Here is a 26,400-nt window from a genome sequence, read left to right as displayed (position 1 = left end):
TGATTGACATAGTTGGATGATGTGTGGCTCCCTTGGTACACTGTACGCTCTAGAAGGGAAGAGATTGTGCCTGCACCCATATCTGGCCCCACATTAGTCACTTCACATGTGTTTACACAATAAGCTAGAACTTGGGAGGCAGAATGTGCTGCTCTCTATACCCCAACGCTGGCCAGCTTTGAACCCCTCCATTCAGAGAAGGGGGTTGAAGACAGAACTCATGTAACTGAGCTGCTCTAGAAGGGCTTCATGAAGGCTGAGCCCAAATAGAGTGGCCCAGACCCCTGTGACCAAGTGTGGCCCCTGCTGACACAGCCCAGTGATGGTCCAGGCCAGCCACCAGGGGACCTGGAGTTGGAACTGGTCTTCTGGCAGCACCGGACCAAGATACTCCCACATGCGGCGGTCATTGGCTGTGGGCTGCACCAAGAAAAGGTATGACCTTGGCATACCTGCCAGCCATCTACTGCCAGCAGATGGGCAGCGAGCCTGTCACCGAATGGGATCTGGAAGGTGGGCATCACAGTGGCCTCCCTTCTGCCTCCAGGTCCCCGAATCTGCCTCCCCACTTCAGCCTAGTAGTGGTGATGACTGTTTAGCTACCAGCTCAAACTTTCCTTTCTCCTTGCTACCCCTGTGCTGTTCTGTGTGTTGTGGCGTCCCTCCCATCCCTTCTTTTGGACCAGTCCCCTTAGTAAACTCTCCTGCACCTGCTCCTTTGAGCACGCCCTCTGCTTCCTGCTGCAGCCTTGACTGCTGTAACCTTCAGCTCACCTGCAGACAGTGGGGAATACCGTACACGCAGTGTGAGATGGGCCCATCTTGATTCAGGACTATTGTGATACATGTCAAGGCCAGTGCAGTAGGGGAGAGAGGTAAGTCTCAGCTCTGCTCCAAATACAGTTAAGACAGCCGGGGCTTTACAGCCAAGGAGCAGACTCAATGAGACATTTATGCTGGGGAGGTCCACTTACAAGGGACACCGGCAATGCACATTACCCCGATTTTCCTTGTGCCTGGAAATTTCAGAATCTTGGCATGATGTCCCCCTCGGCTTTACCCAGCAGATGCGCACCCCTCTATAATCCATCCAGGTCCTGCCTTTGGAGACAACTCTGATCATGAATCTCAGTCTAAATGGCTAAACTTACCTTCCTATGAACTCCCATAGGATTTACTGCCTAAACTTCTGGAAACCATTTATCTTATCTTGCTTTGTATTGTAACTTTATTATTTGGCTTTTATTCTTTTTCTGGTTTTTAATGGGTGCACATATCACAGCACCAGTTAGAGTGGTTGTGACAGCACTTCGGTGCATTTACCCTCTCTACCTTTCCCAGCACACAGCACATGGGCATGTTTTCATGAAAAAAATTAATGAATGAAAGAATATACAATTTGGAAGCTAACACATCTATCTAGATAACTGACTGAATTTTCTACCTCTCTATCTTTGGGTTTTATGTTTTTTTAAACTTAGTTATACTTGGAAGCTAGAAACAAATTAGCATTCAGCATTAGTACGTGCCTTGCTCTATCCATGAATTTGTCCTCTGTACAGGAAATGATACATGGTACTTCTCTCCCTCGTTCTAACTCAGGGGGCCTGTAACATGAGCTGGAAATATGAGGCAATTAACCATGTAATTCAGACAAAATCGCCTGGAAATGTACTTCGTGAGTAGGTACACAGGGCAGTAATGGAAGACTTGAAAAATTCATTCATGATAGATATGGAATCATTTATTAGCGGAAGCGTGGGATGTGCCGGCAACATTTCTAATCTGTTAAAGTCAGCATCTTGCAGGGAAGCAGGCTTGATGACACAATCCCCCATGTTGCCACCACGAGAGACAGCATCTGGGACTGAGACGAGGGGACGCTGGTTTCTGCAGGGATGGTTGTGCTTTGTATTTTCTCTGCTTGTTAGGGTTCTGGGGCGGCAAATGACAGAGATTGAAATGCAAAATCAGGCCAAATTAGGGAAAAATAAAGGATTGATGGAAAGCTAAGGCATAGCTAATGAAAAGCTGGAAATGAGGCTTTTGGAAAAAAATAAAACCAAGGAATCTCTCTGGGTAGAGGAACTAACACTTGGGTTATTTTCACATGGAGTCCCAGTGGTACTGCCATCCCCAGCACCCCTACCTCTCCATTTTAGTGGGGCCAATGTCAGGATAAATCTGCTGCAGATGTTTTCTCCCTATGTCACTTACCCTCTGCCAGGTGCCTTAAAGTGAATTACCATTATATACAGACTTGTGTGGCACTTTGGTGAGTCTTTTCAGTACTCATTCATTCATTTAACAAATATTTCTTAAAATTGATATGAACCTTGTTAACAGGTATTATGGAAGACTCAAAAGTACATTCATTATAGATTCTACTCCTAAGGGAGATACAGGGATTTACGTGTTCAAGTACTTGTAAGATGAGATGAAACACTGCATATCCATCAGGATCTTTTCATTACATAGAACAGAAACCAGTCTCAAACCATCTTCAGAAGGAGAGGAGAAATTGATTCAGATAAAGGAAAGTCCAGGGGTGCAGTGCTAGCTGACACATGCTGGAGGCAGGTGCCAGATGGTGGGGTCAGGACTCTGTCCTCTGCTTGATCTGGGCTGGCTTTGTTCTCAGGGAAGGTCTTTGCAGCAGATCCCATGGGTCCCTGTACACAGTGCTTCCACACTTAGCATTCCCATGTGCACACACATGGCACCCATGTGTAGCTCCTGTGCTTCTCAGCCTGGGGGCTTTCTCTGACAAGGGAGCAGGTTCAGGCTGTGGCAGGCAAGCAAAAGTGCCAGGGAACCAACTGTCCTGGGAGCAGTCCTCAGCCAAAGAAGGGCAGAATTAGTAGATTCAAACATTATTTTGATTTGATTTGATTATTTTGAGATGGGACAACTCTGAGCCATGGTCTATACTTTTCTCTAGATGTCTCTAACAGGATGAAGCCCCACTTCCCTCAGTAGTATCTAGCTCACTAATGCACTTTGCTTGGGCTTATTCCCCTTTTCCTGTCTCACTTCCTTACTCTCCTGCACATGCCATTTAGGAACATCTGCAAAATAAACCTTTTGCACATAAACCTTTGCCTGAGTCTTCTTCCTGGAGTGCCCAGCCTATGACACTCTTAGCTATAGAGTGACAAAATGCCGCAAACAGCCATAGGTTTGCACACTGCCAGTTTCTGATTAAATACAGAGACAATTTTCTTGCAAACACTTCCATTTAAAATCCTGAGTCAGATTCTCATTGTTTAGAGCTGGCCGCACTTCCATCCCTAGGTTGAAATATACCCCTTTACTGAGTCTTGCCACCTGCTCACCAGGAGTCAAGAAAGCTGGAGCTACTTCTATTCAATTGCCATGGTCTGGGGGAGGAGGAAGGATGGATTCCTTATGAATAATCAGGATGCCTTCACCAGGTCTTTGCTGCAAAAATCATTAGCAGGTCAAATCACCAGGTGTTCACTGTATGTGGGCCCCCAAAAAGGGATAATCACAGTTCAGAGGAACGTGATAGGGGTTCAGCATGGTGGAGAAGAGTCACAGGAGTTGGATGCTGAAATTCCACTTTCTGAGTTTCCCAGACTGGCCCCCCCCCCCTTTTAAATCAGCAAGAAGCTCGATCATTTTCTTCCTCATGATAACCCATTGTTTTGTGTTTTGAAATATTGTGTCATTCAAATGAAACAGCATGTAGTTAGAAGTAATTAATTCTTTCTCACACTTTAAAAATTAATAAGTGGCATTGTTGAGTTCATGTTCATAATAATAGAGAAATATGCCTTTTCCAAAGGTTCTCAGAAATACAAAAAAGAGCTTCCAGTCTCTTCTGTTCTTTTTTTTTTTTTTTTTTTTTTTTTTTTTTGCTTTTAAGATTTTTATTTTTAAGTAACCTCCTCACCCAACATGGGGCTCAAACTTAGAACCCTGAGATCAAGAGTCGTGTGCTCCACCTATTGACAGCCAGGTGCCCCTATTCTTTTTAATCTGTAGGAGCTGGGGGACCCCCTCATTTGGTGGTTGAGGTCCTCCTGCATATATGAAATTTCAAAAGGAGACTGGCTAGCAAATTGGACCATGTCATTTATATTAATAGACTTCATGGCTTGGTAAATTATCCTGCAGGTCACATTTTGTAAGCAAACTCCCAGCTTCATCATCATAGCATTTATATACTAGAAGGGATTCCTCAGAGATTATGTATTTCAACTCCTAGCTAAAAACATCTGACATGAAGCAATGGATCCAGGTCCTCATATCCATCCACAAGCCTAGAATTTTGAGCACCTATCATGTGCAAACCTATACTCCAGGATCTCAAGGAAACAAAGTGAGTAAAATGGAGAAGATCTCTGTGAAGTGGAGAAACAGACAAAACACAATAATAAAAAAAAAAATCATGGGGTTTCTGGTCCACCATGTAAAGAACAAAAGCTGTCATTTTTACCCTTACTAGAAGAAAAAGGTTAAACAAAATGAAAGTAAGCAAATCTAAGACACCTGGGAGAACTGAGAGCACAGGGAAAAACCACTGCCCCCAAGACCAGAGTGACAGGCAGATGGACAGAGTATCATAGTTTACCAAGAGCAGAAAAGGCCCAGGACTACAGCCAATGGGTAGGAGGACATTTACTTCTTGTTGATGAATTGCTGGGGGCTCCGTGTGGACCAGCTAGAGAATTAGAAATTCCAAAGTGGTCCCATTCTCTTGTGAGTTTTACCTCCAGGGGCCCCACCAGGGTCTCACAGTGAAGGTAGGGGAAAAAAATACCCTCACACTTCTGGCATGGCAAAGAGGGAAAGGAAATCATTTTGAAAAGCTTACAGTGTTAAGCACTATGGAGGTGATAGAGTGACTGTAGAAGAGCCATGAACGAGGATCCTGGTGGAGGGGACAGCAGGCATAGAGTCCCTGGGTGAGGAAGAACTCAGTTTGTCCTGGGGACCAAGAGAGTCCCTATGGCTAAGTGCAGATGAGGGAAGGAGGATGGGATAGAAGTGACTGTAGAGGAAGCAGGGTTGGAGGGCTCAAGGCCATGGAAGTAGTCTGGTCCCTGTGCCTTCTCTAAAAACTGTATTCTTTATACACAAGCTTGAATGCAGATGAGCTGGGACATGAGGCCAGGCTGCTCTGCTCCAAGCTCTTGCCTGCTTCCTACAGCCCTGACACATAGATGACTAATTCTGGAATGTACGGTCTGGAAAAAAATAGATTCAGAAGCAGGCAAGCTTCTCAGAAGCCTCAAACCACGGAGCCTCCTACAGGTGTAGAGAAGGAGTGAAACAACCATGTACAGCTGTGCAGTCTGAGTACAGACTAACTACAGTCAAATTCTGGCTCTGCCACTGACGGGAGTTGTGGTCTGGAACAAGTCACTTTACTTTTCTGAGTTCCTATTTCCTCTTCTAGGAAGAGGAGATGGTATAAGCACCTCTAGATAGACCTGTTGAGACAATTAAATTAAATGGGATGAAGACTGATTTTCCCTGGAACTGCTCATTCTCAGGTTTTCTGGCTCCACAAAGTGGTGCTATACCTCCCATCCAATGTAGTGGCTCAAGACAAAATGCTTAGTCATCCCTGATTTTTTTCTTTTCCCCACATCCCAAACCTATCAATAAGGTCAGATGATTCTGTTTCTGCAATACATCCCGAGCGTGTGCACTGTGGTACTTCTCCACTGCCCAGATCCTAGACTTAAGACACTACTGTATCTCCCCTGGTCTACTGCAATGGTGTCCTACCTGGTCCCCCGTCTTCCTCTTGCTTCCTACAATCTGCTCCTCACAAAGCAGCCATTTGTAATTGCTCAGCGTAATTATGTGCAGCTCCTTAGCTTATATCCATCCAATGGTTTTGCAGAGCATTCAGAATGAAATCCACAGTCCACCTCTCTATTCTTGCCCCAGCCTGCCTCTCCAGTCCCAACGCCTCTCTGCCATGCCCAGTGAGATAGAGATGGATCTTGCATTCCATTCTTAACGTTCCATGAGAACCCTGCCATGTCTATACATGATAGAGTAGACTTTGTGATCCCTGAACTTGGACATGAGGCTTGGACATGAGATTTGCTTTGGCCAGTAAATGTTAGTGGTTATGGTGTGGGAAGAGCCCTGCAATTAGTGTGTGCCGTTTGGCACAGCCTCTCGTGCTTCTGTGATCTGCCAGGAGAAGAATGTGCCCCAGGTAGCTATTGTCTGAAGGAAGATGTACAGCAGATTTGAGCCTACCCTGTAGTCTGGAGCAAAGCCTAGATAAGTAGTGCCTGAAGCAGAACCATCCCAAAAGACCCCAGAGCAACAGAAAGAAATGATATGCTTGCAGTTATAAGTCATTGAGTTTTGTGGTAGCATTGTAGCATTATTGCAATGAGAGCTGACGAGTAGACTCACATCCTAGGTTTTCTTTTTGATTCCCGCAACTTCCTTGCTGTTCTCTCTATTTGAAGCTATTCTCTTTATCTAGAACCAAATTTCTCAATCTGACACTACGGACATTTGGGGCTGGATATTGGTTGTGGGGACTGTGCTTTGCACTGTAGGAGGTTAAGCATCATCCTTGGCCTCTACCCACTAGAGACCAGTAACCCTTCCCTGCCCCCAGTTGTGGCAACCAAAAATGTCTCCAGACATGGCAATATGTGCCCTGGGGAGCAGAATCATACCTGGTCTGGAACGTGCATTCCCTAGATCTTCCTGGACACAGCTCCTTTTTATCATTTATGTCCCACCTCTGAGATCCATTATCTTGCTTATTTATTTCTTTACTTGTTTTTCTGCCTCTCCTTGTCACTACCACAAAGGAACCTGGCACATGAGACAGGCACCCTATAAACCGATTCTAACAAATGAAGGTTGGAAAGCATCCTGTCAACTGTGTTGACTGTAAAGCATTATGCGAATTAATTATAAAAGTAATAAAAGAAAAGTCATCGGAAACAGATCCACACAGAATCTAGCAGCTGGGAAGTTTCTGATGCTATAATTTCCCCTTCTGCAGCTGCTGTCCTCTGAATGTTGGACAGAACCACCATCAGAATGACTGTTCTGGAGCCTGAGCTGGGTTTGATTGACTAAGAAAGAAAGAACCCTCATTGGTCTTCGGATATCTTTAGAATGGATTTAAACAGCAAAACAGTTCAGTGGACGTGATTTAATTTGTTTCCCCCAAACAGCTGTGCCCCCCACTGATATCTCTGGCTCTGTTTGCATGTGAAACCTTCAAATAGCCACAAGTTAATAGATGGGAGAAGACGTGTCAGAGTAGATGAATAGGGGTGCCAACCTGTTTCTTAATAACTAATTACGCATGGAATTTATCATCACTCTCCACACATCCTCTTCCTTAATAACAGTTTCTTAATGCCAGTTTTCCCACTGGCGTCAGCCCATCGCAGTGACGTTTCTCTTTCTTTCTTTCTTTCTCTATCCACCCCCGCCCCCAAAATGAAGACATCACCTAAATACAGAATCAGCAACATCAAGAGTGTGCTCAGGCTTTTGGTGGTTCAAAGGATGGGAAGGGAAAAAAAGGGGGGTGGTGCTGGCTCTCACAGCCCAAATCACACTTTGATCTGCAAGTTGATGAGATAAGAAATGGCCTATGCTGTTCGGGGCCATGGCAGTGAATGGGATTTGGGGCAGCAGAGAGTGAGTAGAGACAAAGACAGATAAGGTCTTCCTGGAGACCAGCCAGGACAGCCCAGTTTGGATTCCATCTGAGAGAACCTGAGACCCCATGGTAGATTCTCAGAGCCATAAAACTCCTTTACAACTTTCCCCAAAAGCCCAATTTAAATTCCCTGAGTTCCAGTTTAAACCTGTTTCACCTCGATTTTGCTTTTCTGGAAGCTGTGGAAAGTTGCTTCCAACTGTGATACAACTCTCATTGACTCCAGGAAGAGATGCTCCAGCAGGTTTTACCCTGACCCCCTCCCCAGTGGGGGATTTTACAGTTTCCGCTGAGCCCCTGCTCTTTAGGTACCACCCTGTCTGTCACTCTGCCCACCCAGTAGCCATAGTTTGGCTGAGTTATCCTTCCCAGGGACATCTGGCACCGGCTCAGCCAACCCGAAACTATCCCCACAGAACGGAGCCCTACAGAAGGCAGCTGGGTCACATCCCAGCAATGTGCTGAAGAAGGAACGATGAGCAGGGTAGATCCAGCTGGCAGATATTTTATTTGGCCAGCAGTTTTTTTAAAATTGGAAACGTCACAAAAACCCCCAGATTTTCAGTTTTTCTTAGAAAACTGGGCGATCTGGCTACACTGGGCCTGTGCTCCTATCTCATAGGACGTTTAGTAAGCTCTTCCTTCAGATGAGGCATCTGCTGTCCCACTGCCCACAGTCTCTGCTGCATCATTTTGTTATTGGCCTCCTCATTTATCCTCCCTCCTCGTGCTAGGAAGTGTTTTGGTGGGAGATACCTGCTCTAGAACCAAAGATCTCCAATAGCAGGTGGAGCAGCCTCGTATCTGCTCTGCTGCAATGTCCACAAAAGATCTCGTATTTGTTAAGGGGTGAATCGTGCCTTCCCTGCCCCACCACATTCATATGTTGAAGCCCTGACTCCCAGGACCTCAGGAACAGACTGTATTTAGAGATAGGGTCTTTAAGAGGTAATTAAGGTTGTATCAAGTAATTACAGTAGGCCCTAACCCAATAGGACTGTGTCCTTATAAGAGTAGGAGATAGCAAGGATGCCCATGTGCAGAGAAAAGGCCATGAGGACACAGTAAGGTGGCCATCCTCCTGCTAAGTAGGGAGACTTCAGAAGAAATCAGCCTTACCGATATCTTAACTTCAGACATCTAGTCTCCAGACCTGTGAGACAGTTAATTTCTGCTGTTCAAGCCACCCGTCTGCCTGCCTCAGTTTTGGTAGCCTGAGCAGACGGATGCTGGCTCCCATCAGCGAAATCCCCCACCCCTGCCAAAAGTAACTCGTCCAGGTACTTGCGAGTCAAAAGTCTCAACTAATGAACTGTGTGTTTCCCCTACAGCATGATTAGGTCGCCTTCATTTTGCCCAGGCCCCTTTCTTGAACTTTTAATTTTATTTTACTACAAGCTCCACATTTGAAGCCTCATAAACTAAGGTGAATGAGTTAAAGTCTTGGGGGAAAAGAAGAAAGAGAAAGAAAGAAGGAAAGAAAGAAAAAGAAAGAAAGAAAGAAAGAAAGAAAGAAAGAAAGAAAGAAAGAAAGAAAGAAAGAAAGAGAAAGAAAGAAAAGGCAAGTCAGAAATGGAGGCAAATATTCATTCTCTCCTCAGGGCTGGGCTGACACATCTGAATACTGTGGCTAGACAAATACTAATATCCACATCCTCGGAAAATATGAAGAATCTGTTTGAAAAAGCTCAAGGTGGCATCTAGATCATGCCTTCCCAACAGGGACCGGATGACAGCCAAGAAGGAGAAAATGGAATCTCCGATGGAAAAACATCTTCCGCTTTCTATGTATAAATCACAGATATACATATAGCACACAGACAAACCTACACCAGTCGTTTTAAAATTTCATGGGAGCTCACCAGAAAAAAAAAAAAAAAAAAAAAAAAAGCCTCCAAAACCTATTTGGAGAGGATCATAACAAAAAGTGGCTGAGAAACACCAATGTATATGTTTGGCATAGTGTTAATACTCCTTTCCTGGAGGGCATTATGCTCTGGAGACTTTGTTTTTGGGTCCTTTGCATAGTGATGCTAATGTGGACAATTCTAGGGATTCCCAAGTAGAAAGAGGATCTTTCTACTCTCTGTGTAAATCAAAACACAGACAAAACCATTTAGTCTTGCTGACTGAAAGGTAAGGCTAAAAAGGGTAAGGCTAAAAAAGAACTGGTGAGGTTATGGCAGACACAGGTGGATGCCTGCCTCACAGTATCCTGTCCACATTTGTTCTGGCAAAGTGGCCTCCCAAGATGGAGGCTGAAAACTGGATACTTGTTTTCTCAGCCTCCTTTGCAAGTGAGCTCAAGCATGTGACCCAGGCCCTAGGGATGGGGGCTTCTGGAAAGAAGCTCCTAACCAATAAAAAGAGTCTCAAGAAAGGAATAGCCCTGTCTCTCCTTCAGCTGATTGCTGTCATGTTCCATGCTTTGCCTGGCACTGCAGCAGCTGTCTTGTGGCCATGAGGCTGTGAGGCTCAGGAATCAATAAGCTAAGGACAGTGAAGTGAAAGAAGCAAGAGCCAGAGTCATTAATGAAATGAATTAGGAAGGTGAAAATGACAAGAGAAAAGAATTATGAGTAAAATCAACATTTCATAGCTAAAATTTACAAACTAAATTTGGAGGAGAAGTGATCAAGTACAATAGACCAAGGAGGTATAATAGAAGAAAAAATTTCCAGGTCTTAGTCTTGATTCTAGGACTAGGCAGATGGGTGACTTTGGGCAAATTGTTTAGCTTCTCTAAACTTTGGAGGGGAATGCTCATTCATCTTTCTTTTTCTTTTTTTTTTTTTAAGATTTTATTTATTTATTCATGAGAGACACAGAGAGAGACAGAAATACAGGTAGAGAGAGAAGCAGGCTCCATGCAGGGAGCCTGAGTGGGACTCGATCCTTGGACTCCAGGATCACACCCTGGGCTGACGACAGACGCCCAACCGCTGAGCCACCCAGGCGTCCCTCATCCATCTTTCTTTAGAGGGTTTGCTGGTTTGCACTGTCGGTTTGGCTAAGCTGGAATGACATTTCCTAGAATCCTCTTCCTTGTGTGTGTTTGGGTTGCTGTTCTAGGCTAATTAATTAATTAATTAGTTAATTTTTTAAAAGCATGAATTTGGAAGGGAAAAGTGAAGCAGCAGCCATTACTCTTGGGTCATTGTGCTTGATGCATTAAGACGTAGATGAAGAGGTATCAGTTCCAGCTTGGCTTCACTTTCTCCTGCCCGGCTTCCATCTCTTCTTGGAAGAGAGAGAGAGAGAGCAAACATGAGCAGGGGAGGGGTGGAGGCAGAAGGAGAAGCATGCTTCCCACTGAGCAGGGAACCCGAGGCAGTGCTCAGTCCCAGGACCCCTGGGTTATGACCTGAGCGGAAAGCAGATGCTTAACCAACTGAGTCACGAGGTGCCTCCCACCCCTTCTTCCTGACTGCCAGTCCTACGTAACTGGCCCCAGGCCTTCTGCCAGTGTCTGTGATAACAGCCTTCTGTAGACTTCACACCTGGTTCCCCTTTGCTGCACCCATGGTGGCAGTGGGACATGCATTACCTCCTGTATTCCCTAGCAGACTCCTTATTTTCCACCTGTAGCAGCTCTGCAGGGGGACCAGTTAGAGAACTGGCTCCTGTTGACTTTATTCTGATCCTCCAACTCTTCCTTTTGGACCCCAGTTTTCAATTTCTCCCATGAACATGTGAGGTCTTCTTCAAATAAATCCTTTATTCTGAAATATTCACAGATTCCAAAATATTCATGGTGGTTCCTCTTTCTGGATTAAACCCCAAGTGATAACAAAAATCAAATGAAACATTGAATCCAAAGCAATTAACACAGAACCAGGCACATGGCAAGAACTTAGTAAGTTATTATTATAATTATTTTCAACAATGTCACTCCTATTAGTGCCAAAGGACCTGGAGGTCCTGCTTTCTAAATGCCTCATCACGTGGAGGACTAAAGAATGATCCTGCCAGATTAAATGACTTGCCCAGGGTCCTACAGTTCAGCTGTGACCCAGCCAACACCAGAACTTAAGGCTTCTGATTCCTAGTCCTACCACTTTTCACAGATTCAGGCCTGCTGCCCAAATGAGCCTACTGTGCTGGTTATCACACAAAATGATGCCATGGGCTACATATAACAGAATATATGGCCTAAACATAATGGAGGAGTTATTGGCTCATGTCACCAAAAAGTTGAGATAGAGAGTAGACCTCAGACATATTATCATGATGACAACAGGGCTATACTCCAATTTTGCTCTCATCTCTCTCTGCTAGGTTCCTACTGTGACTCCCTGCTTGGAAGTAGCAATAGCTATAGCAATGCCAGGCCTCATACTCCCAAACTATGGTTGTGTTGAGGAAAAGTCTTAGTAAGCCGAAGTATTGGGATTCAATATGATTGGAGGTCATACATCCACCTTCACCAGATCTCTGTGGGGGGTGAGGGGGGCAGGGTTAGCATGCAGTGATCGGCTCATTCTAGGTCATATGCTACAAACCTAGGACTGGCAGGATCAGAGGTGGGTGGGGAGAGTCCATTTCCCCCAAAACCACATGAACCTTTAATAACAGCCAGCGGTGGGAGTAAGAAAACAGGAAATGGCTGCTGGGGGAAACAACACGTCCAGATTATTACATTTCTTGCCTTTGTATCTTTTCCCAGTGATCCTTACTGGATATCTGGATGAAGCCAGATGAGCACCATTTCCAAAAGAAATGCACAGTCATAAGTGATGTCTTTAAAAGTAGTGGTCACATGATTAAGTATTTATGGTCTCTTAGCTGAATGTTAAATACACGTCAACCTGATGCTCACGAGTTATATGGATGGTGGGGGCATTAGGGCTGCATCTGACTCCTAATTAGTCGGTTTAAGAGACAGAGTGCTCTTATCTTCTTGGTGACATCCTACAGAGTGGAAATGTGGAATGAGAAATCTGCCAGGATGTAATAATGCTGTCCTTCTTTTTTTTTTTTTTTTAAGATTTTATTTATTTATTCATGAGAAACAGATCGAGAGAGAGAAAGAGAGAGAGAGAGGCAGAGTCACAGGCAAAGGGAGAAGCAGGCTCCATGCAGGGAGCCTGATGGGAGACTTGATCCCCAGACTCCAGGATCACGCCCTGGGCCGAAGGCAGGCGCCAAACCGCTGAGCCACCCAGGGATCCCCTAATGCTGTCCTTCTTGAGAGTACAGACCAAAGAGAGAAGGAAGGAATTTGTTCTCAACCTTAAAAAGGGATTCTCTGTTTTTTATTTTTACGGCTTAATATGACCTATAAATAATGTACAAGAAGGTGCATAAATCTTAGGTTTCCAGTGTAATGTTTTGATAATTATATACCCCTGGATAACCTCTATCCAAAATAAGATATGGGACATTTTCGTCACACTAGAATGTTTCCTCAATTCCCCTTGCAAGTCAGTCCCTGACCTCCACTCCAAACCACTATCTGATGTCTATCACCGTGCATTAGGCTTTTGTCTCTTGTTGGAGTCTACACAAATGGAACGAGATTGTAGGTGTCTGGCCCTTTTACTTATAACCCTTTCTGACCCATTCATATTGTTGTGTGTAGCAGTAGTGTGTTCCTTTATGTGGCTCAGAAGTATACCATCTTATGATCACATGATAATTTTGTTCATCCATTCTCCTACAGACATATCTTTACATGGTTTCCAATTTGGGGCTATAAATAATGCAATAAACATTCTCATATAATTTGCTTTGTGCAATATTTTCATTGCTCTTGAGCAAATACCCAAGAGTGGACTTGCTGGGTCATTAGGGTGGATGTGTGTCGCATTTATCAGAAACTTGTAAAAGTTCTCTAAAAGTGGTTGTGCCATTTTATACTCCATATGAACAGCATATGAGTCCTGATTTCTGACAGAGGCTTGGTGACATCTTTGTTTCAAAAGGTCCATTTCTTCCCGGATAAGAAGGGGAATGATGCACATGGGAACCCAGCAATGGCAGCTTTGGGGTGACAGAAGTGTGCAGCCCTGGGTCTCTTGCCACCCCCGTCCTCTCCCCATCCATTCTTGCCCACCTTTGCTGTGCTCTGTAATCACAGGAGGCTCCCTGCCTCAACTTGGTTCCTGGTTGGGTGAGGCCACTAGAAGGTACTGGGTTGGATGTGACCACTGGGAAGTCCTGGCTTGGTTGTGGCCACTGGGAGGTGCTGGGTTAGGTGCGGTTACTGAGAGGTGCTGGGTTGGGTATGACCACTGGGAGGAAGCTGTTGTGAGTTTGGAAGGTGGGAGGAAGGGATAAGAAAGAATCTTTTTCCTTCTCATTCTCTGTGTCTCTTGCAGTGACCGTATGTCTTTCTTGGCATCAGCCTCCACCGCACAGACCTGCCCAACTCCAGCCTCTGCCGGGTGGCTCCAGCCCCTGGACCCAGGTAACACCACCTGCTCCCTTGCCCTCTCCAGCCTGGTAGTAGTAGCGTCTTCCTGCCAGTGCAGATCTCTGGGTGGTCTCTCAGTTCTCTGTCCCTTGCTTCTCAGTCGCTTCCTTCATCTGAGTAAACAGTCTCTTGTATTACATTCCTTTTGTTCAAATACTTAGAGCAGGCTCTGTTTTCCTAGTTGGACCTTGACAGATACACACAGCATCAAGGATTAACAGAGACCATTTTGAGGCCAAATCACATCTGAGGCCTGCCAGGCAGATTTATTGTCAAATCCTAGAGCTGCAAAAATAGGACAACCTTCTTCAGAAACACCATCTGGTCCCGCAATATTCCCCTAATGTCTGGTCTAAGTTCCTGCTGTGACAAAGTTTGCATCTGATAACCAGACAGAACCAAGTCACTTGGCCCCACAAGTGAATGTGAGCGTTGGTGTTCGAGAATTCATGGGCCATGCCTTAGAACGGAGTTACCAACAAACCATAGCTATGTTGGTGGGAGAAGAAAGGGAGAGGCCGAGAGGAGAAGAGGTATTTCTAAGCAGCCACTATAATTGGATGGTTTGACCCAAATTCTAGGTTGTCAGGCCACATACTTGGCTTTCAAGGGAGGCCGTCATTTCTGCCGCTCCTCTGCTTCTTTCTGCAGGACTTCAAACAATGCCTGAGAAGTAGGAGATACTCAGTAAATATTTGCAGAATTGCATTTGCTCATTCATTCATTTGTTGAATACTAAGTACTTGAATGGCTTAGGAGTCTTGATTGCAAATGACATAAAGCCAAATCAAATTGATTCAAGCAGAAAAGGCATCACCATAGCCTACTTTTTCGAGTGAAAAGTCTGAGGATATTTTAGCTTCAGGTATGGCCAGATCCAGGTGCTCGAATGATGCATCATTTTGTTGCAGATAAACTCTTTCAAGGGAAGTTAGTGAAAAGGCTTCCCACAGCTCTCAACTGACATCCTATCAGAAGAGTAATCATAGGGAAAGGAGAGAACTTGTCTTTTAAAATACTTTTTGTGAAAATCTAGGGCTCATCACTCACCACCTCTGATCGTTCTGGCCTGGGTCTCCTGCCTCTCCTTAGCCAGAGAAGGAGCCAGGGCACTTTGATTCATACTCTCCCCAAGACTGTCTGCAATTGGGGAGGGGTGGTTCCCCAAAGGAAAAATGAGCTGCTATCAGAAGAAGGACAAATGGATGCTAGACAAGCAGAAACAACAAATGGCCACTATGGGGATGTCTGTGTGATGGGTCTGTGAACCAGGGATAACAGTAGGGAACATACCACAGTCTCTCTGTCTTCAAGCTGCTTACACTCTAGCAGGAAGCCTGGTGGGGAGCAAGCACTGAGAATCAAAGACATAAATCTTATCACAGTGGAAGTACAGGTTGCAACCGGAGCAATCTCCCCAAATGTATTTCATGGGTTACCATTCCAGTATCTGGATATCCTCCGATTTGACCAGCCTGGAAGCCAGAAAACTAGTTCTGTGTCAACACTGGACACTAAGAGTTCCAGTGATGTCTTCCAGAAAGCTTTGCTGGAGCTATAGTCTATAACAGACCATGCAGCTTACATGGAATGCCAAGAGTCTCTGGGAGAATGGACTGTAAACAATTTGGTCCCACTGCAGTGGGGGGGGGGGTGTGAGGGGGCACAGAATGGAATCTGCTAGGCTGAAATGCACTCTGGGAAATCCTCCAACTTTCAACCAGGTTGGAAGACAAAAAAAAAAAAAATTCGATTTTTTCCACTTAAACTTTTTTTTTTTATTTTTGGATAATTAGTTTCACATGAAATCGTAGGCAGTGATACAGAGAGATCCCATGTACACAGCTCCACGGTCTCTCCCAACGGTAACATTTTGCAAAACTAGCAGAACACCACAACCAGGTTTTCGACATGGATACCGTCCACATACTTTATTCTGATTGCCCCAGTTTTACCAGGATTCGTTTGAATGTGCATCTGTGTATTGAGTTCTGCGCAATTCTATCACATGTGTAGGTTAGCACATCCACCACCACAGTGGAGATACAGAACAATTCCACTCCCACAGGATTCATCCAGTGGCTTAATTATAATCCCACCCACCTCCCTCCCGAGGAACTCATTTTCCTTCTTCCCTAACCCCTGGCAACCACTCATTTGTTCTCCATTTCTGTAATTTTGTTATTTCAAGAATGTTATGCCCCTTTTGCAGTTGGCTTTTTTTTCACTCAGTGTAATTCCCTGGGGATTCATCTAGTTGTTACCTGTATGGGTGGGTTGTTTCCTCTTATGAGTGAGTAGTAGCAAGGGTATTGCTGCACCACCCAGGGAAGGAAGTCAGGCTTCTTTCCAACAAAGCTGTTACGAGCATTTGTGTATAGGTTGTGTGAACGTAAGTCTTCCCTTCTCCAGAATAGATGCCCTGAGGCTGTGGCTCACTTTGTACTGTAGCTCATCCATATCCGTACCTTCATTGGTACAACCCCTTCCCTGTGGAGACCTCATGGATGCTGACCATCTCAGGTGTTCGGAAAGTATTTTTAACCATTCAGAGCAAGGTGACATGGATCACTCATTATATATTTCACAACATTCTCACTGAAGGGTATTGCCTTGTGTTTTCAAGTCTTCTCTTTTTTTCCCTGTAGTCCCACATCACCCTTCTGCTTCCTTTATCTGACTTAAGCATTATCTTCCTTCGGAGCAGGTCTTGCCTCCCTGTCTGAGTGCTGGTCCCTGCCAAGTCTCACCGTATCTTCTCTGCCTTCTGCAGTGCCGTGCACTGGGTTCCAGGATGGCAATTTCCTGATGCCTTTCTGCATGCACTCAACACATGCTTAATTAGCAGCTACTCTGTGCCAAGAGCTTGTGCCAAGAGCGAGGGAGACAGTGGTAATCCAAAGAGATACAAAGGCACAGTCCTGCCTTCCTGGAGCATATAGTCAATGAAGAAAAAGATCAGAGAGCAAAAAAAAAAATAAAAACAAACAAATGAAGCGATTATATAAATAAGAGAGATGCATATTATAGTGAAGGCTGTGATGGCAATCACATGGGGGTGTGTTACTCGGTGACATGAGGGAGGTGCGTGGTGCCACGTTAGGGGGTCGGGGAAGGCTACTCTGAGGATGCAGCATCTCATCTAAGACAGCTCTAGATTCAGAACTGATGTGTCACCATCTCCCTTCCAATGCTTGTGACAGATACCCTTAATCCATCTGCAACCAGCTTCAGAATCCTTCTCAACCCTCTCTTCCCTGTGGCCACTTCCTAAAGAACTGCATATAACCCATGAAATGAAACTGTCTTGCCAACTTGACGTAGTATTCCTTCAGTGAACATGGGGGAAGAATGAACACACCGTCCTCTGGGAAGAAAGGACAGATATTATGGGACTCATTGGATCAATAAAGAAATAGATCCAAAGGAAGCCTTGTGCTTGCCTAAAGTCTGAGAGACAGCTAAGACAGAATAATGAACAGAGTGTGGCCACCCTGGGCGCAAGCTTAACTGGCACCATTTTCAAACCTAGGCAGCAACAGAGTTGCATAGCCTGCTGGATGAAACGCAGATTCCTGGGCCTTGCCCCAGAGATTCTGTTTTGCTAGGTCTCGGGTGGGACTTACCTGGTTGTATACGTATATGTGTTTCTGGTGATTCTGATGCACGTGATCCATGGACCAATGTGCTTACGGGCTACCAAGGCTGCCTTGTTTCCTTAACTAACAAATGACCCCTTGCCACCCCTGCATCTACTTTACCCACTTATGTCTATCTACAGGCCCAGGGCGCCAAATGACCAGCATCACTGGAAACCCTAGGCAGGGGGAGTGAGATTCTGACCTGGTACTCTCTCCTGCCCCTTTTCTATCCTCAGCAGGTACCATTTGCTCTAGCTTCCTGGCCTCTTTTCAGTCTCTGGGAGGCAACTGGTCCAATGAATGCCTGTGGTTTTCCGTACCTGGGACACCTTTCCTTCTCTCTCCTCACCCAGCGAGTTTCTACCCACTGTCCAGTTCCCTAGACAATGTCACTCACTTGGAGAAGACTCTCCTTCCTTCCCTGGCAAATTTTCACTAGGCCGCAGAATTAATTTTGTGCAATTTAAGATATGGTGACCCTTTCTCAAGACATTTTAGATATCATCTTCCAGAAAACCATCAAAATAAATATTTAAATCAGTGATGAATAGTTCTCCCTAGAGTCGGGCAGTGCACAGCCTACCAGCTTATACACAAGAGTCTTGATATTTGTCTTGGTCAAATTCCCATGTCACTACTCCTCAGAGCTGATTAATACCTCTTTATCAGGGTGTAAATAAGGAATCTGTCTGGTTTTGCTCACATTTGAGTCCCCAGGACCTATGATTGTGCTTGGCTCATGATAGTCATTTAGTGAATGACCGAGCAGCTTTCACTCCTACAAAGCTCTCAAGTCCTCCTAAAAGAGCTCTTTTTGGGTGCCTTTTCTGCCCTACTGTGAATCCCCATAGCACCCGGATATCCCAGTTATCACATGTATCACAAAGTATTGCCATTGCCTGGTTTCTTGTCTGTTTCAACCCACCCATTCCCTGACACAAAGGCCAACTCTAAGCTCCTTCGGAGCAGGAGCCGCGCCTGTTTTGTTCATCCTTTGTTTCCCTGTGACTTGGCTGGTGTCACAGAGTATGTGCTGAGCACTCGACCAGTCTGCCCTGGGACTGGGAGGTGGGGAGGGTGATGACCCCTGAGAGGCACCTCTCCAAGAGACTCTCACTGTGAGAAGGCTGGCCCCTCGCTCACTCCACAGGGCAGAGGCTCCTGTTGTACCAGCGATTACTATAATTCGAGCCACTTCTCACTGAAATCCCATTGGCTGATAAGAGAATGAATTTAGAGTATTGTCTTTCAAAGAATATCTTTATTCAGTCCCAGCCAATTTCCTATTCAGTCCCTGCCAATTTCCCACAATGCATCCCCCTAATAAGCCTTGAGACCCAGAAGCTGGAGGCAAACAGGTGCTCCAGAATGGGTCAACCTTGCAGTCCCAGGCAGCCCTTGAACCCACTCTCTCAGCCTTCACAGTCAGATCTCTGCAGAATAATAAGACCCACAAATCTTTTGTCTGGAAAATTATCTTCCTGTAACACTGGAAGCTGTTACCATGGAAATAAAACAGTCTATTAGCCCAAATCTACCAAAACACGGGAGAGGCCTGGCTGCATTTCCGAGGCCCTTCATTAATAAGGAGAAAAGCAGATTAACCTTTAAGAGAATTGACAAGAATGGCCATGACTTGCTGGATTATGATTTCCATGTTGAGTTTATCTGAGCTAATATCTCAGCCTGAAGCAGCCATGCTGCATGGGGAAGAAATAAAGACACACGACTCCGTCTGAAGATTCAAACGCCTGCCTGGTCTGGCCTGTCGGTCGTGGCCACCCGGGGCTGCTTCTGGCCCATGGATTCCTGGGGAAGGCTCCTCCCTAGACCAGTCCACTGGAAGGAGAGTGATTTTCCTGTCTCCTGTTGAGCAGCTGCTGAGAGAGGCTGGGCACTGCAGAGGGCTCCTAGCAGCACAGCCAAGATGCCAAACAGAAGCCGGAGACAGATGGGACTGAACCCAGCTTGGCCTGGGTTGCCTCCTGCTCCCTGAGACTCCCTGGTGCCAAATTCCAGACATGCAGGCTGCCTGGAGAGGCAGCAAGGACTCTGCTTCTTCTGTGGCTGGGCACAGAGCTTGCAGGTGCCAAGCAGGGGATTTTGCAGCCCGCAGCAGCCTCGGGCATCCCAGGGCCAGGCAGCCGGCAGAGATTTAATCCCTGCGGTGGCCTCCCATCTAACCACAGGCAGGTGGGAAGTGTCAGAGCCTTGACAGGTGTCAAGAGGTACTCTCTCCTTGGGAAACTGACAACAAGCGACAGAAGCTTGGGCTGTGCTTGACAGCAGCTCACATATTTCTGGGGATTTTTTTTTCATCCTGTTGTTGGTTCCAGATTAAAGGAAGAAAGGTAGGAGAGTGTCCCTGTGAGCACTGGTCATCATTATTAAAGGGTCTGCCACCTGAGACACATCGTGATATCCTCCTCGGGTGTCTTTCCATGTGCCTCTGGTGACTGACACCAGGAAATGAATACGAGGCACCTGTTCATGTCAGCAGTGGCCTCGTGGTCAGAGACCCGAGGTGTGAAAAGGGCAAGGTCATCTGTACATCTTCTCACTCCCTTTCCATAGGAGTGGCACAAGTTGTGCAGGAATGTTCCCCCAAATAACTACTGTCAGGCAGCCTCAGCTACTGCTGTAGCAAATGAGTCTCAGATCCTGGAGGTTTCACACAACAGCAGGTGGACATCCCACTCCTGTTTGGCTCCAATCAGGGGGTTGGGCAGCCTTCAGAGGCCTGGGTCTTCTCCATCTGGTGGATCCACATTTCCTGAGGCTCTGAGACACCTCACTGGACCCTTACATCTGGCTGAGAGTTGATGGAGGAGGGTTGGGAATGGGGGACAATATAGAAGACCTGAGTCCAGGAGCAGTTTCCGGAGGCCAGGTCTCCTGCTCTCATCCCATTGGCCAAGACTAGGCACAGACTCCACCCTTAGAGGTAAGAGGGGTAAGAAAAGCTTGCTAACAATGTGCCAGGGCAGGAGAGGGGACATCAGGTATCAGAAATAACAAGAGGCTCTGACACAAACACTAGGTCCCAGCCAATGATAATAGACCCTCACCCCTCTATATTCACTGTTGAGCTTGACACGTAAGAGTAAGGGGGTTCCTAGCTTTTGTGCTATCCCATATTGCCCAAGGTGTGTGTCATGGAATTCAGATCCTTTAACGTGATTCTCAAAAAAAGGTTTCCTTAAACAGATATTTGGGAAACAAGGATAAAGACATATTCCTGCTGGGCATTCAACCATACAGTGGTATATGAAAGGCTCTGATTAAGTCCTGCATTTCAAGGGAACCTGAGTGGCTCATTTGGTTAAGCGTCTGCCTTCAGCTCAGGTTGTGATCCTAGGGTCCTGGAACTGAGCCGCACATTGGGTTCCCTGCTCTCCCTGCTTCTCCCTCTCCCTCTCCCTGCCACTCCCCCTGCTTGTGCTCATTCTCTCTCTCTCTCTCTCTCTGTCAAATAAATAAGTAAATCCTGCATTTCTAAATCTTTCTTTAGTTAAAACATTTTCTCAACGAGCGGACTCTCAGCTTTTTTGGATGAAAATCGTGTAACATTTCCTAGAGTCAATGTTCTAAGGGGTATATACTTTAAGAAGACTGACCTAATCCAATCCTGTTTTGGTTTTTTGGCACGCAAATGCACCGAGGCTCAGAATGAAGACCTGACTTACTGCAGATCAAACAGCTTCTGAGGGAGCTACAGTCCCTCACCAGATCCCTAGTGTGTTCCTTTCTCTAAACCTCGCAAACAGGTGAGGTTTTGACTCCTGGGAACACGAGACCAGAAAGCATATAACTAAGCTGCAGCATGACCACAGCATTTTTAGGGAAGGGGAACCTCAGTTTTGTTCATTCTCCAAATAAATGAATAAACTATGCCTCAGTTTTCTCTCCTGTAAAATGGGATAGTAAGATTGTGCATTTAAAACAGCCGGAGCAAGGCACTAGGCTGCAACTGGACAAGCATGGCCCCTATCCTCATGGAAATGCCCTACCACAGAGGTGACAGACAGATAACTGAAAAAATCATGAATTGTGCAAGTGCTAAGCCGAAATCACCCAAGAGGCTGAGAATAAGCAGGTGGTGAATGAGCTGGGGTTGAGGTATAATGTAATTAAGATTGTGACAATTTTGATTTATGGGTTTCTTCCAACACCACCGAGCACTTCTCTGCAATACCAGCTGGCTGACCTACACAGCTCTGACACTATCTACCTGCTAATAGCATCAGATCCCACAGGTTAAAGGCCCAGTCCTACAAGACGGCCCTCCTGCCCCCTTTTAGAAGCTAGTCGAAAGTCCAGATTGTCACCTGTGCTTCTAAACAACAGGCTATAGATTGGAGGTTCCAATGGTCCCCTCCTGGGGTTTGATTAATTTGCTCACGCGGCTCACAGAACTCAGAGAAACACGTCACTAGCTAGATTGCTGGTTGATTATAAAAGGAGCTTCCACATCCTCTCCAGGCACACCACTCTCCCCAAATCTCCATATGTTCACCAATCTGGAAGCCCTCCAAATCCCCTCCTTTTGGGTTTTTCTGGAGGCTTCATTCACAGGCATAACTGGCCACTGATGACTGAACTCCATCTCCAGCCCCTCTTCCCTCCCAGGAGGTCAGGGGGTGGGATTGAGAGCTCCAGCCCTCATCACACGGTTTGTTCTCCTGGCAGCCAGCCCCCATCCCTAGGTGTGGTCCCAGAGCCCCCTCATTAACATGACTCAAGACATCTTTATCACCCTCATTCCAGGAAATTCCAAGAGTCTTCGGAGCTCTGTGCCAGAAAGGGGACAAAGACCAATATATTTTTCTTATGATATATTGTAATATTTGGCAATTTTCAGATAACATGTTTCCAAGAAATGTCACTTTTGTACCCTCGTGTACTTGGGGTGTACCTTTTCTCTGTCCACTGCTCTCTGCGGACAGGGCTCATTCAGGAAGAAGGTTCACGATGTCTTCCCGCAGGCCATCTCAACCTGCGCACTACAGACGTTTGCTCGATAATCTGTCCTGTGCATAGGAGGATGTTTGGCAGCATCTCTGGCTGCTGCCCACTAGACGCCAGAACCATTCCACCCACCTCCTCCCCGCTACGTGTGACAACCAGCAGTGTCCCCTGGGGGACAAAATTACCTTCAAGTGAGAGCCACTGCCTTGTGTCTTGGCATTTCATGATAAAGATGGGAAGCATGGGCCATGATATCACCAGACCTTCCCTTTCCTCGCTCCGCACCTGTGTCCTCCGGAATGAGTGATGGGCCAGCTTTCCAATCAGAGCAGGTCTGGATAAACTGTTTCTAACCTTCTCTCTCCTCCTTCCCATGCCCCAGAAAAGTCCAAGTTAATTTCCAGCCATTCCTCTACAACCTCTCAAGAGAAGAAAGGACAATTCCTTGGTTTTGCATTCCAGCAGCACAGCAACCGGAGGCCTTTGTGATTTTGACATCCTGCTTCTGGTTTCTGTGCGGGGCTTACAGAGGGGAAATAAACACTCCTTGAAAGCCCCGTGCATTCCAGAGGACAATCAGTCAGCAGGCTCTGAAGAAGAGAGCGGGATCCCAGGACTCATGGGTAGGATGTACCCGGCCCGTCACTGGGGTGTGCAAAGGGAAAGAGTGACAGGATGAGCTGTGTGCAAGTTCACAAGACATGGCTCCTCATTTATTGGGTGTCTCTGCCAAGTCACTTGAGCCGAGACTGTTTCCTCACTTGTAAAAGGAGAGTGATGCTGTCATCACTAGTGGCTGCTGTTTATGGACTGTGCTAAGGACCACATCCTAATGATTCCCGCCCTATACGGTTCAAAGAATCACGGCGAACGTTACATTATATGATGGGAATTTAAGGGCTTTGTCAACTGCAAGGTGCTGTAAAAACCCAGAGTCTAATTAGAATTACCACCTGCGGGATCCCTGGGAGGCACAGCGGTTTGGCGCCTGCCTTTGGCCCAGGGCGCGATCCTGGAGACCCGGGATCAAATCCCACGTCGGGCTCCCGGTGCATGGAGCCTGCTTCTCCCTCTGCCTATAACTCTGCCTCTCTCTCTCACTGTGTGCCTATCATAAATAAAAAAAAAAAAAAAAAAAGAATTACCACCTGCTTCAGACATTTATACCTATAACCAAATAAACTTCCAGGAGGTAAAATAGCGAAGTGGTTAAGAACGCAAGTTGCAGAGGCAACCAGCCCTACTGTCAAATCCTAGATGGGCCATGTTGGCTATGTGACATCGGGCCTATTATTCAACCTGTCTGTGCTTTCTGATGTGCTCACTTGGGAAGTAGAACGAAACGTTTTTAGCAGAATATAATCTGTTCATTTAAATCACTTCACACAGGACGCGTGGGTGGCTCAGTGGTTGAGCATCTGCCTGTGGCTCAGGGCATGATCCTGTCCTGGGATCGAGTCCCACATCAGGCTCCTGCAGGGAGCCTGCTTCTCCCTCTACCTATGTCTTGGCCTCTCTCTGTGTCTCTCATGAATAATTTTTTTAAAAAAATAAAGTAAATAGGGGGATCCCTGGGTGGCTCAGCGGTTTAGCGCCTGCCTTTGGCCCAGGGCGCGATCCTGGAGTCCCGGGATCGAGTCCCACGTCGGGCTCCTGGCATGGAGCCTGCTTTAAAAAAAAATAAAATAAAATAAAGTAAATAAAGCACTTCACACAGGGTCCCCCACTTAGTGCCTCTTAACTGATACACTTTCGGTGTGTTGCTCCATCCCAGAGGGATTTTAACTAGAAGAGGACAAAGCCAGGGTTGAGAGAGAGTGGGGTTGGAGGGAGAGGGGACCCTGAATGTGTCAGTGGAGGGGAAAAGGGCCCAGCTTACAGGAATGATTCTGGGACATTCTGACTCAGAGGAAAGGAATAATAAATAGACTTTGCACGTGCGTGCCAAGCGTGATCAAAGGGAAGAATCTTGCCAGTAGCTCTTCTCAAACTCTACATCTGTCTCTGCTGCCAGGATGGGCTCCTTGCCCGTGTTACTCCATTTGTGCCATACCTAGGAGGCCGAGGCTAATCCTTGAAGTCTTTCCTGTGTCAGGTCAGCCTCTACCCCTGCGCGCGCGCACACACACACACACACACACACACACACACACCAGCCATGGGTATCTCAACCTCAGCCAAGCCCTGCTTCCTGGCAGTCTTGCCCGTCCACTAGAAGACACCAAGGAAGACAAAGACAGATGGCAGGTGCGTCTCTGAGAACCATGCCCTCCAGCCTATGACAGTATGAGAGTAGAGACATTTGCGCTAACAGGCGACACTTCTCTAGGTTTCCAGTTGTTGGTCTTTAAATTAGATTTCCAGGTGGCCCTCTCTGGGGTGGAACTCTCTCCGGTGTCTTAGGCGAAGATGTGAGCAAAATAGTTTATTTGGGAAGAAGCATGAGTGAGGGAGTGGGAAAGTGAGCCAGAGAAGAGAAAGAAGCCAGTAGAGGGCATTATTATCATCATCATCATTATTATTATTATTACTATTATTATTTTAATTCATGAGAGATAGAGAGGCAGAGACACAGGCAGAGGGAGAAGCAGGCTCCCTGTGGGGAGTGTGATGTGGGACTTGATCCCAGGACCCCAGGATCACACCCTGAGCCACAGGTAAGATGCTCAACCACTGAGCCACGCAGATGCCCCAGTAGAGGTGATTATTAAGCAAGGTCTTGTTGGCGGCAGCTGGGGTTCATTCTTTCTGGGGAACTCTGGGAGACCGTGTGGACGATGCCTCAGAATTATTCCACTTGAAAGTGCAGGGCTGGGTTTTGTCCGTCCATCATATTGGCTGAGGGTGTGTCTTAATCCATTTGGCAGTCATAGCAACCATACCATAGAATGGGAAGCTTAAAAAAAAAAAAAAAAGAATGGGAAGCTTATAAAAGGCAAAACGTTATTTCTCATGGTTCTGGAGGCTAGAAAGTTCAGGATCAAGGTATTAGGGGACTCGGTGTCTGGTGAGACCCTGTTTCCTGGCTCATGTGGTGGAAGGGGCAAAGGAGCTCGCCGGGTCTCCTTTATAAGGGCAGTATACCCATTCATAGGATCTGTACTTCCCAGAGGCTTCACCTTCCAATACCATGACCTTAAGGGTTGGGATTTCAACATTACAAATTTGAAGAACACAGATATTCAGTCTCTAACAGAGCATTCATTCTTGGCCCTGCCTGGAGCATCTGTCCTATGAGGACAATGCCCATAAGCAGAGTCGCAGCAGCAGGCAGTAGCTGCCTTCACAGGTAGAGATGAGCGTCAAGGACATACAGTGGGTCCCCAGTACCGTCTGCTCCCACTTCCTACAAGTTCCCAAAACTCAGGGCCCTAGACACGAGCCCAGCATTTGGCCATGGTTGGGGGGAAAGGAGATGTCAGGTACCCCTCCCTCCACCCCAGCCTCCCAGTGGGGAACCATGTTGAAACTGTTGAAATATTGATGGAACTCTAAAAAATACGTGGAATCCGCTAAGGAACTTGAAAAACATCAGTCACAGTTCTGTTTATTCGATGCCTCTCTAACCATGGCAAATTTTTCATCAGGAGAGAAAATTAAAACAAAGTAAAACCATGAGCACTCTCTCCTGGGAGAAGCCCAAAACTCATTTCTCTGCCTGTTTCCAGCCAGCCCCCTCAATGCTAATA

At 46.3% G+C, this 26,400-nt stretch overlaps 1 long non-coding RNA gene across 1 annotated transcript in view; it reads right to left on the bottom strand.

The window, feature by feature from the left end:
* Nucleotides 1-1,745: 1,745 nt before the first annotated feature.
* Nucleotides 1,746-26,400, bottom strand: part of LOC144291204 (uncharacterized) — a 57,820-nt gene continuing 33,165 nt past the window's right edge. The window contains exon 3 of the long non-coding RNA XR_013358529.1: nucleotides 1,746-1,935. This is a non-coding gene — a long non-coding RNA (uncharacterized LOC144291204). The remainder of the gene's footprint in view (nucleotides 1,936-26,400) is intronic.

This window comes from Canis aureus, chromosome 19 (assembly GCF_053574225.1).
Source record: "Canis aureus isolate CA01 chromosome 19, VMU_Caureus_v.1.0, whole genome shotgun sequence".
In the NCBI taxonomy this organism is placed as follows: domain Eukaryota; kingdom Metazoa; phylum Chordata; class Mammalia; order Carnivora; family Canidae; genus Canis; species Canis aureus.
This window is presented reverse-complemented; position numbering and strand designations above follow the sequence as displayed.